This window comes from Watersipora subatra, chromosome 8, assembly GCF_963576615.1.
Source record: "Watersipora subatra chromosome 8, tzWatSuba1.1, whole genome shotgun sequence".
Classification (NCBI taxonomy): Eukaryota; Metazoa; Bryozoa; class Gymnolaemata; order Cheilostomatida; family Watersiporidae; genus Watersipora; species Watersipora subatra.
Window position 1 is genome coordinate 47,031,074 of NC_088715.1, and position 16,753 is coordinate 47,047,826.

At 34.5% G+C, this 16,753-nt stretch overlaps 1 long non-coding RNA gene across 1 annotated transcript; it reads right to left on the reverse strand.

Annotated features, from left to right (window-relative positions):
- Positions 1 to 1,163: 1,163 nt before the first annotated feature.
- Positions 1,164 to 6,083, reverse strand: LOC137401676 (uncharacterized). Its single transcript, XR_010979371.1, has 2 exons — positions 5,947 to 6,083; positions 1,164 to 2,571 (listed from the first exon to the last, which is right to left on the reverse strand). It is a non-coding gene; the product is annotated as an uncharacterized lncRNA (long non-coding RNA).
- Positions 6,084 to 16,753: the final 10,670 nt, after the last annotated feature.

Here is a 16,753-nt window from a genome sequence, read left to right on the forward strand (position 1 = left end):
TTGATTTTAATGTTAAATTCAAGTTATTTATTTGAGCTAGTAAGTCTATTAAACTATCTATTACATATTTTTCTTCTAAGCATTTTAATCACGATCAAATTTTGTCAATTTTAATCTTTTAACTTCCTGCTAGTCAGATCACCTCAAACATCAAAAACAATCAGTAGAGGGTAGACAAATACCGATACTTTCTGATAAAATCTACTAAGATTATGTGCAAGTTCATCTTTGTAAGCGTTATAACTGACAGCTATAGATCCAATCATAGTCAAGCAAGAATCGAAAGTACAAATCCATTGTTTTACCACTGTGTTGTTGTTTTGCATTTGTCAATAAAGTTGCAGTTTTTTCCAATGTATTTCAGTTATTAAAAACATCTCATTGAGCGCTTGGGCAAGCTAGTAACTGGTGATTCATAGCGTCTAACTCTATACGCTTCACTAGGATACCATTGATTCATCTTCAATCGCTAGCTTGAGCTAAAAATAATTGGCTCTCTATTCTGGCTTCCAAATTTATATCCTGTATATAAATCTCAAAGTCTGTTTTTCGGTCTTACAGCTATAGCTATGAAGAATCCGTATTGCAGAAGATTTGATCTCAGAACCTCCCGTTCAACAGGCGATAAACTAACCCATTGAGCTACACGAGATGCAGTGGTTTCATTTGGCTATATGAATCCTTATCTAGATTACGTAAAATACCATAGCACACTGCGTTACGGCGCAATGTCACTAAAGCTTGCTCTCATGGCTCTTTTTCCAAAGTTTAGCAATAGGTATACTAGCTTACTTGAGTTAGCCATTGGCAATGTGCTATACTAATGTCAAGTGGCCAGCAACTGCATTACCTGCCACTGTTTATAAGCTGTTTTAATACCATGCAACACCGGGCATTCATCTAGTATCAACTCAACATAGAGGTTCATTGTATGTTTCTTGGTAGAGTACTCTGAATTGCGCACATTTAGTTAAAATGATAAACTGTTTATCTATTAATTTATAGCTTGTGTATAGACCAAAACATACTCTCCCAACAGCCTATACAACTACCGGCTATACAACTCACACAAAAAGCAGCTAACTGGAATAGTTGTAACAGAGATATCACATATGCATGTATGATTGACTAACATTAGTCAAAAACAAGTAAAATTTATAGTCTTTGTTCCTCAATATACATTTAGAAGAATACACAATCAACAACATAAAATTATTTGTACAAATTTGAATACCCAATAAGAATTCAATATGTACAGTATCAAAATTGAGCAAAAAGTCTTCCAGAAAACTCAGAAATTAAAAAATGTACAAAAATATTTTAGTGTATACTTTTAGTTCTGGTGTTTTAACCTTTATAGATTTGTAACACGCGTCTACAGTGTTGGTTTCTTTTTCTGTCCCAAACAATTAATCTAAACAAATTTTTATAAAAAAAACTAGTTTCAAATTTGGCCAACCAACTTACAAACCCTATCGCACAGAAAAGCAGGTCTCAAAGTGTTAAATTTTATACAGGTAATAGCAGTATCTAAGAAAGGTAAAACACAAAGTGCTGTCTGTCTGGAAATAATGTAAATAGTTCATATGCGAGTATTATTTCATGTTAAAAAGTTCTTGTTACCAACTTAGCTGTGAATTATATAATAGCGAACTTTTGAAATGCTTATTATGTCTTTAAAGCTGGTTTGTGATATCTGATATACTTCAAGTCATGGAATGTTCTAGAAAAATTGTAGCTGGTTTTGTTTCTGTTTCAACCACATATCATGAGTCGGTCCTCAGCCCCCATATTGGAAATGGTCAATGAAGTTGCCTCACACAGTTCCTTTGTAGAATGAGTTTTTAGAGCTTATCTGTAAAGTTGCTCTACAGAGAAAATAATCCAAAGAGCTACTCTAAAAATTAGCTTGTTCTTGTAGCAAATTCATAGAGCGGTTATTCATACTGTAGTTACAGTTATACATAGACGCAACTTCTGTAGAACGCTTATCTCACTGGTACCATGCTAGCATTTCTCGAGGCTCTGCATAAGACACCTAATGGCTGTAGAGTTGTTAGTATGAATGGTTATTTTCTTATGAAACATCAATTTCTTTCGCCTGGTTGGTCGCTTGCTTTTGATCTGGTGCATTCCAACGAGCCAAATAAGGAACAAAACCAGCAGACCAATAATAGTACAAGCTGTAGCGATTATCGGAATGTACGATCTGTTCTTTTCTATATGTTTGTGATCTGTCCAATAGGTAGGCTTATTATGCGCAAAGCCATCAATGTTTCGAGCAGGTTCTTTCGCTTGATCTCTTCGGGTTAACTTAGTGACTTGTTCAATAAGTTTCCATGTTGATGTCGGGGTAGATGATGCTATCTGCTCCGGCTCAGGGTAAACAACAGTTGAGTTTTCATCATTTTCAGGAAAAGGTTCTGGTGAAGGTCGTGGAAATATTGTGCGTAAGGCTGGAGTTGCTTGCTCTTGTATGTTGAAAAAGTCTGGCCAAGTTGTTCCTGTGTCTATCGTAGTTGGAAATGTTCGCTGACTGAATCCGATGTGGAGAAAAGCGGCGAGCAATATCTAGTAAAAGAATTATCATACTCATTTGTTTATTATGTAAAAATCAGATAGAAACAGCAAGACTTTAATCACAGGGAAAACTGGTAATAAGTGGTTTGACTAGAATATCACTATTTTAAATGGCTTTTATTTCTACTAGCTTTCTGGCAGTTTTGTGTGCCATGAGAGATCATCAAGCATGCCAATAAAGCACAGATATTAAGCACAACAATTCCACCATGCTGAAAGATGGTAAATTAGCCCATGTAGAAGAGTGTCTGGTTTTTAAAGAAAGTGCCATGAGTTCAAATCACATACGACCCAATCTTCTCTCCTAGCTTGAATCGTTGCTCTGAACAGATAGGTGGACACAACTCTTAAAAACTAGATGAAGACCCGAGGTTGCATTAGCAATAAAAATAATTTTTGTTCAAAAAGTGTACTTCAACTAACATATCCTAAATTTGCTATTGTAACTTTTAAATGAAGCTGTTCGTTTATTTCCGTGTAATTCATAGTGTACCGGCTGTAGTGCCTACTACAGCTTTATACTGATTGCAATAGTCTTGTTGGTTATGTAAAATTAAACATTTTTCTTTATATATGGGCACATATCATTTTTCTGATATGGCTGCATGCGTAACGCTAGCTGAAATGTTAAGCATTAAGTCATGGAAGATTGACAGGTGTAATAATTATATGCACAACTTATTCCATAGTATAGCTAGTTGGACAGCGTGATGTATCAGATAAATGCCTGTCTGTAGCACTGTAGGGTTTGAGTCTAAATTTAGTGCAAAGTAGATTTTACATTTATAAAACTTCATCTCTATAACTGGACACACGGACAGACAGATTACAGACAAACATTAACATTCATTATAGCAGAAAAAGAAGATTAGTGTATGTTGGAGTTAGTCAACAACTGAAGCATATACTAATCTTACTAAGCTAACTGCATTTCAGCAAAACTGAATGTTTTATTATGTGATGTTTTATACATATTTTTTGTAAGGAAAAATTTACGGTAAAACATTTAAATTATGCATTTTCAGTCAGCTCTCTCTCATTGACACCAAACTTAAAATAACTTTTAGCCTTATAGCTCCAACAGCAAATTAAAAATATTATCTAATTTTATAGGCTTGATAATTTTAATTATATTTATCTCAAGTTCTTAAAGACTTTATAGTAGTACTTGTTTAAAGAGTTGATTATGCATTGGAAATTATTGAATCATAAAAGCAGATACTTTTAAAGTGCTATTATCACTTGATTGTGAGCATGAAGTAACTAATTTTCTTGCAGTATGAAATATAGTGATAGAGAATACTAACTCGAGTTATGACTATCACACCACAGAAACTATTAATCAAGCAGTTGTCATGCATAAGATATTTGGCATGGCACAGCATGCCATTATGAGGTTTTTTGACATGAACGGAATACGATAACCTTTTAATTTTTTATATTTGCTTCAAAATAATGGAGATCAATGATGACTTAGAAAGGCTAATGACAGTCTTAATTGTCACAGGTGTTATTATTGTGTATTAAATAAGGTATTATGATAGAAAAGTAAATAATGACAGTTATTGTTTTAATTTGGCCAATAATTTTTAGCTATTATGGTTTTGGTTAACAAGTCAAAACAAAAACCGTGTTAAATTGTAGTCCTATAACAAACAGTGTGTTAACTTTCTTATTACTGGGTTAAGATTCTGTTATCATTCTCCTTACTATACGACAGTAAAGTTGCAGTTTGCCTCACCCGCTTAATCCAACTTAATCTTTCATCTAAATCTTTTGAGAAGTATCGCTATAGTCATAGGGTGGAGTGGTTCCAATGTCGCTAGATTAAAATGCTGGTTGATAAGAAGTGAGTTACGAAACCATTGCGCCATTTCGTGGTTGGGTGACAGATTAAATTAGGAGACAATACGACCAGCCTTTTACTCAGGGATGATATATGTGTACAAGTTGATTATACAGTTTAAGTAGAAGCCGCTATCTAAATGCTAATTTTATTTTAAATATATCTTTCTTTTCAAACAGTCTACGCAGAGAGCGTGTTAGTTGCTGACGTTTAGCTGGTGTCTAAAATCTCAACTGCTTTTGTACATTCTACAGAAAGCATTTTCATTTGTAGCCCTTTTATACATAGACATTTTATTTATAGCCCTTTTAGGCATTACCTTTTCCATAAATAGCTCTTAACCCATAAGCCTTAATTTGTAGCCCTTTCATACATAGACCTTTAATACCACAACTTTTTAATCCATGGACATAAAATCCATAGCCCTTTTAGACAGCGCCTTTTTCATAAATAACTTAATCCATAAGATTAATTTGCTGTGCTTTCATACATATAGCAATGGCATACTTAGCCAATTTATAAACACTAGTACGCTGGCAGTCACATGTGCGGTGAGAGATCATCATATGTAATAAATATGTGCATAATTATTCCTCCATACATCAAGGTAGCTGAGGAGTACAGTTGATAATGAATGGACTTGACTGGGAATCTGGGAATATCTAGTTCCCGTGTGGTGCAATCTTTTTGCCGACAGTTGGACATTATAGTAGAACTTCTGTCACTCACTTCAGCTCCTCACCCCCTATTTGCGGCTAGTCCATCACTATGCATTCATACTGCATAGCAAGGCAACTATGGTACGTCCAGAATATACTGGCTAAAATGCCTCTGTTGCCAGTTGTTAGTTTATTGTAATAAATAAACTTACTAGTTTATTTATAAATAAACATGATTCGTAATAAATAAACTTTATAGTTTACTGTAATAAATAAAAATTGATTTTTTGAAAAACTTTTGTTGGTACAAAATGCCGTCAGCAATTTGTTTAGATACCAGTGTTTTAGCAGGTTAACACAAGAGAGGACAATTTCTAGTTAATAGTGATTCATATCTGATGAAGGAAATGACCAGCGTGTCAAGTTTATGTTGAGAGGTCAAATATATAGGTAAAGACATTCAGAAAAAAACCTTAAGGAAGGATTTTGCTAGAGCATCTTTCACAAAATACAAAATATTGTTAAAAAGAGTTCAAAAGTTGTAAAGAAAGCGATAGTTTGCGGAGAATGGCAACATTAGAAAGGAAACCTAACACAGAAGTAATATTTATATAGTGAAACTAAATGTATATTTACAGACGGTGAAAATGAAAATTTTATTATGACAAAGGTTAGAATTTGTTCAAGCAGTTGTTCAGGGAGGTTCACTTCAGGCAGCAGTTGCATCAAGTTATAGTTTACATAGAATGACGCTTTACCTAAAGAGATTGTTTCCATAAAACAACTGCTTCTATAGAGCGATGTGTCTTATCATTACATAGAAGTGTAAATGATAACAACTACGATTCTTAGCTTACTTACAATCAAGTCCATTTCACTTCCTTCTGCGTTGTTCACAATCTTTCGTATTTTGGCTTGAGTTACACCTACAGTACTCGCTATCCCTCCTTCTCCATCCTCTCTTTGACTAGATTTGCCATCGCCTAGTCACACTTCTTTGCATTTTTGTTATAGCTATGTCACGAGGTTCGTAGCAGTCGATACGCATCATCAATCAGTATTATGTCAGCTTGCTATGAATAAATAACTAGCTTAGGAGTTTGATGCTTGAGTTAACCTGTTACAGGGAGGTCGTAATGAAGAGTGGTAATTAGTGAAGGCTCCTCCAGGACTCTCTGTAGCCAAGTTTCTATTCATACCCTGTAAAGCTGATCAAGAAGGCACCAAAACAAGGCTGTTGCTGAGATATTGTAATCTTGAAACATTCTGGCAGTCAGATCACTTCAAACATCAAAAACAATCGCAAATGGTAGAACAATACTGACACTTTTTGGTAAAATCTACAAAAAATTTGTTAAGTTCATTTTTAAGACCAGCTAAGTCAAATACAGCTGACTTGTTTAAAATATGAACTTGCACAAAATCTTTGTAGATTTTATCAGAAAGTATTCGTGTGTTTCTATTATTTGCGATCGGTTTTTATATTTGAGGTGATCTGACTGCCAGGATGTTTTAAGATTAAAATCTACAAAACATGATCTGTGGTTAAAATGCTCAGATCGAGTAAAAGTGCGATTATGATGTCTATAGTTACAAAGAGACAGATAGAATAGAGATGTGTAACACTACAACTTGAATGCAGTAGCTGATATCAACTCTAGCAACAAATAGCAACTATTTCGACTAGTGACATCATTTTGCACGCATTTTTTTTAATGTTTAAATCGATATCAAATGTTTTTCAATCTTAATATTGAAACGATTTGGCAGTCAGATCATCCTCATCATCAAGCATCAAAAACAACTGCAAAGGGTAGAAAACTACCGATACTTTCTGATAAAATCTACCAAAATCTTATGTAAGTTCATCTTGTTTAAGTAAATACAAAAACACTTCAGGTTTGTAAAAAAAAGTATAGATGTAGCGGATCTCAGACTTAATTATTTCATTTTTTACCTAATCATGAAGTCATGTTATGATTTTTAGCTTTTTTACCCAAAATTTCCATTCAAGCAGCCAAAATATACTAACATTTTTTTGCCTGAAGTAAACGAGGCTGCTTCGGTATTCAGTATATTTAAAATTGCTTCATCCATTATTATACGATATCCCTTTTTAATGTCTCTTTGTCCTATTTTCTAGTTTTTGCAAATTGAACGTATAGGATTATTTACCCTACAATAAATGAAACTGATACGTGACCAGAATATCAGTAAAGGCCATCCATTTAGAAGAAGTGAAGATGCTTGTAGCATGAGGTTTAACAAAGCCATAAAACAGATACGCTGATGAACTTGACATTACACAAGCGAGCACTTGACATTACACAAGCGAGCGTAACAGCCAGAGATCGCTGCGTAAATACAAAAGGAGAAAGTGATCGTTAGTCACGCCTAACAGATTCTCAAGTATCTTGACGACGAAACTACAAACTACCGAATAATTTTCTGTCTATAAAAAGCAAAGCCATACAGCCCTTGAGATAGACTTGATTACATTGAAGTATTACATAGTTGGTGTAACAATGATGATGTTACTTCATATTATAGGGTATAACTTTGTATGATGTTACGCATGAGGGCTTCATACCAGTCCACTCATATTGCAAGAGATGTATTGAGTGAGAATCATTGGTGTTATCAGTCAATCAGATGTATAAAAAGAAATTGTTTTGATATATACGTTAGAAGTTGAATCAACAAGTTCTTCTTTAGCGAGATTAAACTTAAACAAGATTAAAGGTGATCAATGGGATTAATGGTGATTAATGGGATTAATGGTGTTGAAGAGGATTAATGTCTCCAATCTAAAATAAATTCAGATCTAAGACTTATCCAACAGTGGTATGTGACAAATCAGATGCCTCTTAACATTTCGAAATCTTACTATATCTTAGTAAATCCACCATTGAATTTCCCTCTGACAATTTCTATCTGCCGCAGTACCCTAACAAGACAATCTACTTTTAAACTACTTGGCTTTATCATCAACGACTCTTTATCATGGCTAGACTACATCTCATTCATTTCAAATAAAATATCATCTAACCTATGTTTATTTTATAACATTCGTCATCTTATGTACATTGATACTGCCAGACTATATTACTATAATTTTATCCATTCCTATCTTATATATGGCCTACATGTGTTCTACCCTACAACACCTGTAAAATATACCAACACACTATTTATTTTACAAAAAAAGCTTCACGACTTATATGCAGACCTAAACATACCCCATACAAACCATCATTTACCACCTACCAACTTAATAACAAGCACTACTGGTGTTCTTCCCTTACCTAAGCTGCCACAGTCCTTTACCTGCCTCACTGCTCATTCAATACTCTACAATAACTGCCCTAATATCTCAGCTATAGCTTTCAAACCGTAAACCACGGTCACAAAACCAGGACCAGATTTAAATTAGCTAGTGCCATAAACCACAACACACTCAACAGTAACCTGCTAAATTCATTTAACAACCTCTGCACTCATTTAAGAACTCTTCCTCTGCAATCTTTTATAACAAAACTCAAACTACACCTACTATCCTCTTACCAATAATAACATTCACCATATAGTTTTACCTATTTTACCATTTTTATATTATACGTTGTTTTCATAACTAGAAATTCGTTGTCATAGATATGCATACTATTTTCACAGAGCTTTTATTTGTCCACTTTTTGTTTAAACACTCATATTAATCCTCAAGCTTGCTTTTTACATATTTTATGCATTCAGTTCCAACATTATTATATTAGTTAGACTATTCATTATTTTTTTTAATTAGACTATAGTTTTTTATTTTGTGTTTGTTGTTTTTTTATTGCTGCTTTTTAGCAAATTTATTTGCTGTGATACCTTGTGGAAATTTTTTTGTAAAGTATGACTATTGATTACCGCAATGAAGATTGATCAAATAAAGGGTTTTATATTGATTTATCCCTAACCTACAGTGCTTATACTTACGACTGTCAGTAGCATTTATGTGAGTCTATTTTATTCTAATCAAATTAAGTAATTGAGTAGCACCTTAAGCCATTCTTTATATTCACGAAAGGAGATGACAGCAATCTGTATGAAACATTTTCAAGTGATTAATTTATATATATATTTAAGTGATTGATAATTTGTTGGTCTGTTGTATTTTCAGTTATAGCGGTAAAATATGTACGCTTACAGCGCTAGCAGCGCTTGTGTTTTAGTATTAGGAATAAAAAACTGCTTCGCACTGAAACTGAGCTTGGAAACACCAGTTTTGCAGACAGGTGCACTAACCACTACACCATGTAGCCATATTGATATACTATGGAATAGTTGTAGATAAGTTTATTACACCTGCCAATCTTTAATGGCACACCGGACCGTCAGTGTACTACAAAAAATTATGTGCCCAGACTTCCCAAAATGCTATAAATATAATATACCAGTGGAAAGTCTTGCATTGCGCAAGTATTAAAAATCAGCTTATAAACAGTGACAGGTGATGTAGTTGCCTGCCACTTGCCATTAGCCTGGCCGTTGCCAATGGCTAATTTGAGTAAGCTAGTATCCCTATTGTTAAAGTTACTAACGAGAGCCATGAGAGCAAGCATAAAATCATGTTGCGCTGTACGCAGAGCGGTATGCATATTTTCACCCACATAGTGACATATGTTGTCCAATGAATTCATCAATCTCGTGTAGCTTAATAGGTAAGATATTTGCTTGGTGAACGGGAGGTTCCAAGATCAAACCGAAACACCCACACATACATACACACAAACTTGGAGGTTTATATATATAGATATGGCATAAACTTACAGCACGCACAAAAATGAGCAAACATCTTCATTTAAAAGTTAGAATGGTAAACATTTTATATAATGATTAATGTTAACTTTTTCTATGCAAAAACCTTTTTTATTACCCGTTGCGATGCCGGACATTTAACTATTTCAGACTATAACTAATCTGAGAAAATTTTTTTTATACTTTCGATTGTGACTATGCGACTTGTGGTGTATTTACACCAGGACGATTTATCTGATGAGTTGCTTCTAGTCCGATCAAAATCTGTTTAGTGTGAATCGTAAAACGATTGTAAAACAGTTTTGACCCAGTTGCTGACACAAGATCAGTGAAACGTTGCATACTATGTTTATCCATTATTGACAGAGTACGACATGTAGTTGACCGTAGATATAATAAACCTATATTTATTTATTATATTTATAGGTTTATTATGTCTATGGAATTGACTAATCATATCTTGCAATGTACATAGCGACAAAAATACAAGTAAATGGAATGGATATCGATGTTGTATTTGTTTTGCTAATGAGGGTTTTGGGGTTTGAGTTGGTTTGGTGCGAAGTCCTTAAAAAACCATAGTTCAAATAGTAAACAGAACAGAAGTCATTACAACTCTCTCAGCAGAAACACAACTTCGAAAAATCTTCCTGGTGTAATATTACTTCAAAATAATTTAACAAAAAGCAATACCTCCTTTGGCAGCAACAAGATAATTTTAACCTACTGTAAAACCTCTATTTGAATGCTATGGCAGTCTATTTTTCAATCTTTTTCGTAGGAGACCATTCAAATAGAGGTTTTACGGTATGTGAGTTGTTGCCAAACATTGTTTGGCTTCATCTTACATCTCGTTTCATCAAAAATACCAAGTTTATTGTTCATGAGTTCACCTCAGTGACAACAGCGCTAGACAGATATTATCAATGCTAGCGACTCAATGGCCTGATCTCTCTTGAACTCTTTTGAAAGATGAGAGGTTCTTTATAGATTAGAGTATGGATAGGTATCTATACATAAGTAGTCAAACATAGCAAATAACCATGACACAGAGTAAGTTCTACTGGGAGGTTAAGAGTTGTTTTCCCTCTGCCATGTTTGCAACAAGCAATTAATAACCTGGATGTTTGAGATGCTGAAAGACAGTGGTACATGTGAGACACTAAAGTTTGAAAGGACTAAATGTTAAACATTGTAAAAGTTGAAATTGTCTTCTCTCTGGAAAGGTAACAGCTCTGGTTATTCTTTAGGCTGATGATCAATATTATTCTCATAAATATTATGTGTTCAAATAAAAATACCAAGCAGTAAAAACAAGCACATAAATGTTGGTATAACATAAAGTACAATATAATGCAAATTTTTATAACATAAATGTTAATTTATTTTACTAAGAATGTTGGATTTAAAGTACTGAATGGTCTAACTCCTTCATACATCCCTAATAATTATGTTTCAATTCTCTACTGCCACAATATACAAAAAGTGATGGGCTTATTTGCTGTTTACCAGAAGATGCACTCAACAATTATATTGATAATTATTTTAATCTTTTGTTTTGGCCAAAAAAGATAAAATGTATCCTTAAACTTAGTAGCTTTAAGACTTCCTTTTATAAATCTTTGTTTTGCGTTTATGACATCACATGGCAATACCTTTTTATTTTATTGTTTGTGGCACCATATATTAAATATTTGTTCTTTAAAAATAATTGTAAACTGCCCAATAAAATTATATATATTCATATGCATGTATATTTATACACATATTATATATTATATATAATATTATATATTTATATATATTTCTATCATGGTTGAATATATATAAATATTACATAATGTAATATATAGTAATATAATAAAATACAATTTTAGTATAATAAGAGCTGTGTTTATCCGAAGCCATACTACGAGAAAAAAAGATTGCCTCCTATGAAAATCAAACCCAAGGCACTAGTTTGTAAGGCAAGCACACTACTACTACACTACTTGGTCATCTTACAACCTTTTGGGATAATTATAAAGATACTGATTAACCATGATGATCTCTCACAATGCATGGGACTGGAAATCGTACTAGTATAATATTATGTGATGCTATGATGAGTATTACAGAACATATTCTCTTTAAATGTTTATGGCTAAATTGAGTAAATTACTCAAATATTTTGTGGATAAGGGATTTTTATCTCAACCAATAAACCTGCAGAAAGATGTAACATACTGAGTGACTTCTACACTACTTGCTGTCAAGCTAATATATTGGTTTGTCCTGAAAGTTAAGTTATTATCTAATTATACAGCGTTTTGACACTGACAGTTTGCGGAGAAGCGCGTCTCTTCTTTCTAACCTCAAGCATAGACAAATTCTTAAATTTTAAATTATGCAATTTCGCAACGCATATGTCAAACTCTTTAGAGGCAATAATTGGTTAAAGGTTGACTTGCAACAAAATTCACATTACAGTTATTTGATATGAAAAGATTCACCATGTCTTACTCTGTTGTGTTGTAGGTACAAAATATGTGGAAAGGTGATTACAAGCTCTTAAAAGCTAAAAAATGAACAGAAAATCGCAGCCCCACGAGACCGCCGTAGTTTGGATTCCCTTTCCAAAACGACTCAAATGTGATGTAGTTGTGAGAGATGGTTTCTGTTTACACTTTCTTGCAATCTTATTCATGGAAATATTTTCACAAATGTACTTCACACATTCAATAAAACTATGTCTATTGTTCTTACGCGTCTGTTTTATCCTCATTGTAATGCTGTCATTTTTAGCAGTGGTATCTTATAACTTACCGTAAAAATTCGCTTAATTTTTTAGCCTTAACTCGAAGGAGTACATATCATTTTCTGATAATCATGACGAGCCCGTTGGTCACTTGTGATAATCGAAAAATGCTGCAGAAATTATTGGGTCACATGATCAGATTATGACTTGCCTAATAATTAGACCAAACCGAAACAAAACTGTAAAGTAGCGAGCATTTATATTTGATACGGGGTCTTCGGTAAAACCTGAAGTGTTTGTCATAAACTAGTACTACAATAAGTTTTATATTGAGCTTTGTCTTGGCCTTTCAATTCACGTGAGAACATACGTGACAAGACGATAACCAAATTTCGTGGTTACGTCATCGAAATAAAGAGATTCTAATCTATGGCGGCTTTTCGTTTTTGAACTTTTAAGAGCTTGTAATCACATTTCCACATATTTGGCACTTACAGCACAACAGAATAAGACATGGTGAATCTTTTGATACTAAATAACTGTGATGTGAATTTTGTTGCAAGCCAACCTTTAAGTACTTCTGCATAGGAAGATGTCAATAAGTGACTTTGAGAACTGAAGCAGCTCTTTTCAACTTTTTAATCAAAATTCAAAGCTGGGTTATATTTCCATTAAAAGTAAAATATACTATATCCATGCTAGTAGTTTAAAATGCATACAGCTATAAGAGCCTATTTCCAAAATCATAAAAAGAGAAGTCAGATTGAAGTTACAAATGTATTTTATTAAAAGCTAGGCAATATCTCAGCAAATAAAGCAAAATTTACTGCAACAAGAGCAGTACCTGTCCAAAGGCATAGTAATTATGAGTTTGAGAAAAAGATTGCATTGTACAGGACTTGAACACATGGCATGCAACTTGGTAGATCGACAATCAAAAATCTATGCCACTCTGTCACCTTCCTATCTGAATAGTTGTACATACAGTAATTATGCCTGACGATCTCTCAAACCTACACCACTGCCAGGGTACAAGTGATCTTTACTATAATAAGAGCTGTGTTCGGCCCAAACTCATGCTTAGAGCGCTAAGGTAAAAACTGCATCACAGAGGAATTCAACTGGCGATTCCAAACTTTGCAGCCAAGCGTATTGCTAACTGCACCACTAGACCACCTTGCACTAGCATGGAACACTTGTATGTATAATTATTACACTTGCTGTTCTCTCAGGACAAACTCGACTGCCAATGATAATAACACCACACAGAATTTGAGATAGAACAAGTCATGTAGCTCTCTGTATGTAATCACACAAACTTATAAGTTAATTTTATCATATCTATGTGTTAAATAAGCAAGCAATGCCTTGCTTAACATTCTGATATTGTTTCTTGAGTTTGGTGTAGGCATAAACCTATTAACTATACTATTAACTATTAAGTATAGTTAATAGGTCGTTGGGTGTATGTAGTCACAATATCAGTTCAAAAGCAACACAAAGGGAGAAATTTAAAACACTCATTCACTGAGTTAAACCAAAGTGAAGATTGTATGCCAATAACAGCAGCGATGCTAAACTGTATTAGTTTGTTACAAGCTGTGATATGGTACTTTTTTAGGCTTTTATTATAGTGTACTATAATATACTACATTATGGCACATTATGTTACATCATGTCATGCTACACCACATTTCTCCACATCGCATTACGCCTCAGGCCTGGCATAGCCCTGCATTGTATAGCCTGTATTATATTAAATTTAATTACAATTAAATACATTATATAACGCTTTTACATTATTTGAAAATTCTTTATTATACTACTGAAATATAAACACCATTAGCAACCCTACTGAGGCATGTCAACCCGCAATCTTATCTTTTTGAATGATACTGTACAGCCTTTAGTGGTTCCAAACTCCAATGATTTTTTTTGTAGGAGTTGTCATCCTTTTAAAGAAATAACTGAAGTTGCACCCTGCAGAAATTATGTATGTATGTAGATGCTAGACTATGATCAGCATTCATGCCAAAAGTAGTTTAGAACACTCGACCCACAAACAATAATTATGCTGGGCTTCAATTCCCAAAAAGGCAACTGGTGGTGGCAGCAAAGACATCCAACCCTAAATTGTATCCTATAAATTAAATCTCCAGTTATCCAGGTTCTTTAGCTACTTGACTTTAACATGTCTACCTAAGAGCACAGAGCTATTGTTTGTGTAACAATGCTCTTATGTAAGAACACACACAGCCTCTGATTGCAGTCAGCAAAGCAGACATACTCTATCTTCAAAGGATTCCTCACACAAAAGCGTGTTGTACCACCTTTGGATTGTAGGGTAAGATAACTCTAGAGTCCACACGAATGGTCTACCTGTGATCTACTTCTACAAGATTTACTTACATGTGAACATCTTTTTGAAAAACTGATTAATTCATTTGAACCAGTTCAAAACTCCAACAGATTGGACACTATTATAAATTTGGTCAATCTGTAGGGAAAGAATAGGCAGGCTAGCATAAAAACTCTTGATAGACAGGGGCAAGCTACTGTTTATCATTTTGATACGCAGGTGTTTGCCCTTATCAGCTTACATATGTTAGCTATATGCATACTTTAATTTGAGTTGTTGACTCCAGAACATGCAGAAACTAGAAGCATTTTTCTGTTGTTTGTCACACTTGCCTATATAGAGTAGTACACAACCTGAGTAATGTGATGCTGACCATAAATTATGCAATGTATTGTAACCGTGTTTATTAATTGAGCTTTTGATGTTTACAAGCTTCAATGACATTCTTTGTCGGAGTTGTTATTCCTTTGAAGAAATAACAGACAGGTTTCCACCCAGTAAGAGAAAATTATATCTAGTAAATTTTTACTAATTCTACTGTAGTCTATTACTATGTAGCAACCAAACAAGACTCACAAGCTAACAAATAACTGAGTACATTGTAGAGAGTTGTTCACCCATTCAGGTTTTCCATCGCTATTAGTTTGTAATGTCAGCAGGTCATTTTAAGCTCATCGTATTTCAATATTTAGTAGTAATTAGGGTTTATTATTTTGTTTTTAAATTTAAACCAAATTAAGTTCTTTTATATTATAGCAAATCAATATGAGCGACAGCAGCTGGAATTTAAATTCCAGCTGCTGTCGCTGGAATTTAAAGCTGGAATTTAAATTCCAGCTGCGGTCGCTCATATTAACATAAGTTATGAATTCAAACTACTTGCTACTATCTCTCTGCTTATTTGATAAGGGCATATAGATAATAAAGGCCCTGTCTGTCAGTCCTGTTGAAGCCACGCTGAAAATTGAGAATTGATTGTGGGACATCAGATTAAAAAACAATTGCCCTGTTATCACTACACAGGTGACTCAGTCACCATACCACTTTGTGGGACAGTTATACTTATTATTCATGACAAACTCTCATGTTGCGCGGAACTGCCAAGCATACTAGGGTAGATGATAGGGGCATAAAGCTGGAACAGGATATTGCGTATTAAGGGTAGGTGAGTATAATCACTGTAGTGATGAAATGAACCATCCTAGGATATATGCTGTCAACAAAAATAGTGTACGTGACAAGGGTTACAAAACCTGGCATAGATGCAGGCTGTATTGCTGCCGCTGCCTGTTTGTGAGCAATTGCTATGTTTTGATACAGTGTCAGTGTAGTGACACAACGTCATATGCTGCTGCAATGACATCATAGAAACGACTGGGTTGCTCTTATTCTGCCATAATTCAGTGTCACTGTTTGGAAGTGAAACACCTGTGCAATGCACCATCTTTGTGCCATAGCAACCAACGGTGTCACACTTGTGTATGGTGTGTGTGCGTGTGCGTGCGTGTGCGTGCGCGTGCGTGCGTGTGCGTGCGCGTGCGTGCGTGTGCGTGTGTGTGCGTGTTTGTGCGTGTGTGTGTGCGTGTGTGGGAAAGAAACACCTGTGCAATACACCATCTTTGTGCCATAGCAACCAACGGTGTCACACTTGTGTTTGTGGTGTGTGTGTGTGTGCGTGCGTGCGTGCATGTGTGTGTGTGTGTGCATGCGTGTGTGTGTGTGTTCATACTGCATAGGTCTTGCTTTCCTGCTGCTTCATCTGCAGACACATC